The sequence below is a fragment of the Phalaenopsis equestris genome, unplaced genomic scaffold (assembly GCF_001263595.1).
Source record: "Phalaenopsis equestris unplaced genomic scaffold, ASM126359v1 Scaffold000731, whole genome shotgun sequence".
NCBI lineage: Eukaryota > Viridiplantae > Streptophyta > Magnoliopsida > Asparagales > Orchidaceae > Phalaenopsis > Phalaenopsis equestris.
In genome coordinates, this window is record NW_018165171.1 from 79,937 (window position 1) to 83,331 (window position 3,395).

Consider the following 3,395-nt stretch of genomic DNA (forward strand, 5'->3'; position numbering starts at 1 on the left):
TCCCTACTTTGCTGGAGTGGATGATTCAACATGACATAATATGGTGCATCGTAGTGGTGGAGTTCACCATAATGTAGTGACTAATATGAAGAAAATAGAGCGGTGTTTGTGAGATATAAGGAATAGTAGACCGATGGAGTAGCCTATAGTGAGATCGATGAGGTGGCGGGGGTGGTTAGGGTAATAGAGTTGGCCATCTCCCAATGAGAAGGGTAGGAAGTCATATTTTTCTTTCTTTGAAAGATAGATGAGATCAATTTAGAAGTGAAGTTAGCTCCACCTATTAATGCTAATTATAATAAAAAAATTACCAAGTAATAAAAAAAAATTCAATCAAAATAAAGCTTTTCACTTATGGCATACATATAAATTGACTTCCTTAGAGGATTAAATAGAAATTGAATATATAATATTTTCATCTCACCATTTAAGTATTCTTCGATAGAATTGCTAATATGTTTTTAATTAAGAGGAATATCTTCTAATTTTCAGCTCAACTCACAACACTCTCAAGAGAAAACCTATGAATAATTCTCACATGTATCCATGAAATTATTATTCAAATTTAATCTTAATGTCATAGAATTTCTAAGGTAACATATTCTACTTAGATATATATTAGAGATACTTAAGAAAACTCTTAAATAAGGAGATGTCACTTATGTTTTATAATTCTTCCATGGGGTTTATCAAAAGGAGAAGATATCATTTTAATATTAGAAACTGTGTGTGTCGAAGCCAGACTGGTCCATAAGATAAAGGGTGAATCACCATATCCTCATGGGTGATTGACTACCAACATCAAAATCTCATAAAATAGCCTCAAGCGATATATCAAAGAAATTATAGGACTCAGAGGGGGTATTAAAGGGCACATTAGAAATTTCTATATCGGTAGACATGACACAATCAAGATTCTATGGATCTATCATCATGAGTCATTAGTCTCTAGGTTTATCTTTGCCATGAAGGAAGTAGTTGATCGAACGTAGCCTAGAGTGCTTTATTAATAACCCACGAATTGTGCCATCCAAAAATTTTTCGTAAGCCCTAAGATTAGAAAAGAGACCAATCTAAAATCCTAACTTAATTCATTGGAATACAAGATTGAATATGATTTATTGTCATCATAGAAATTATATAATTCCTATAAGAAAAGAAAGAAAATAGTAGCTTAATCAATAAGATTAAAGAAATAATGCCTACATTTACAATCTTGTTTTGGTTAGGATCGTCATTATTTCCATAAGCATTTTAGACAACCACTTAAATACATAAAAATCATGTGGCTACCTAGGTGGATAGATGCATACATGTTTCACACAAGACATGATATGATGTAAAAGTTATATATCCATAATATTGAGGTTCTATTATTTATGTATGAGTTAATTAATGATATGATTGATAACCAACCCTAGCTCAATCATAAATATTAAAGCTATAAAGCATGAACTTAAAATTTTTTCTTGCTCAGGACTACCACTAACGACCTAAGCATCTAGATAACCACTTAAAAACATGAAAAGCATGTGACTATTTAGGGGGAGAGAAGCAAGTATGCTTAGCATTAGACATTACATGATACGAAAGTTATATATGTCCAATATAGGTGCTCTATTATTTTTGTATAGGTTATGCTATGATATGAATGATAACTAGCTCTGGCTCAATGTTGGGGAATATTCACTTCTATGATAGGTACAAAAATTTCAAACAACAATATGTAATCATGCAGTCACAAGATAAATCCTAAATTTAAAATATTAAATCTTTTAATTTTGAAAAATTGGCCAAAGTTCATTTACAAAAGTATTTTTTATAAGAGAGTAGTTGGTTGAGAATAAAATCTATTTTTTTTTGAAAAAAATATTAAATTTTATATAAATATTTATTTTGTCCTAAGTTTCATAATTCGACTTTGGGCTTAGAATTAAAAAAGACGGGAACGGAAGGTCAAACGTTGAAAAATAATTTATTATTATTATATTTCTATCACTAACAGTTTAATATTCAAAAAATTATGCAAGAGTCACTAAAAAAAACAATTAAAACTAACAAGTTGACTCTGTATATATTCGTTGTTGTTCTCTCCTCCTGTGCACATTAACTCATAATGAACTAATTTAATTTAAAATCTTAAGAACTAACAAAAAATTTTTAAAGCAACATAAGTTGTTATCTAAAAATAACTCAAGTGTAATCAAACTTCTAAACTACATTAATGCAAGAAAAATAAATTAATGTGCATGCTGGTTTTTCATATCTCTATAACAAAATCTTATAATATGCTTATCATTCATATTTTTATAAGAAATCTTACATTTGCTAAATGCATGTATCAATGACATTTTTTAAATGAAAATACTTAAATATTTTATATGGATTTACTTTTACTTTACTTTTATTCTATATTATTTATATACACATCCGTTTCTTTGAGGATCATTGTAAACAAAACACAATACACCCTTGGCCAATATTATACCATCGACACGGCAGATAGTGTTCTAAATATCACAATTATTTGAAGTGAAAATGCTCTTACGTGCCCCTTGTTGATATTTTCGTCGGCACAACAGTTAACGATGTAAATTTCACAATTGTTAGAGGTGATAAGCTCTGTCTACTAGCCCTAGTCGATTTTTTTTGTCCGCTAAATGGTTATTGATCTAACTAATATAATTGTTTGGGGTGGTAGAAAAACCTCAATGTGCATAGGTACACTAGTGTCCCCTTCCTGTATCATTAGGGGGTGTATACTCCTCTAAATATGCACTTACATGCATTCATATATAAGTCATTTCATTCGTCCATACCTTACTTTTTTTTTCTTGTGGAACACTTTACTTCTATTATTGATGAATAAATGTAAACTTATTATATCTATAAATCATGAAATCAACCTTTACAAGCATATTTACTATAATTCTTGATATATATATATGTGTGTGTGTGTGTGTGTGTGTGTGTGTGTGTGTGTGTGTGTGTGTGTGTGTGTGTGTGTGTGTGTGTGTGGCTCGTGACTTGTTGGTAGAGCAGCCTCTTTGAAGGTTGTAAGTCCCCTCAGATCACGGGTTTGAATATCTCCCGTGTGTAGGGTGTGGTACTCGAATATATAGCACACCTAGTGATGGTCGGACGTGTCTAATAGCCTCCAACCATTCCGCGGGTCACGGGTTCAGATCCTCTCGTGTGTAGGGTGTGGAATTCAATTATTTAGCACACCTAGGGATGGTCGGGTCAGTCTAATAGCCTTCGACCATTTCTCAAATAATTATTAAATTCATATTCATTTAAATAAAATTTATATATATTTTAAATTATTAATTTTAATTGATTATAAATCTTTGTAGCATTGTAGTCAATTAAATTATTTAAATAAATAAATAAAT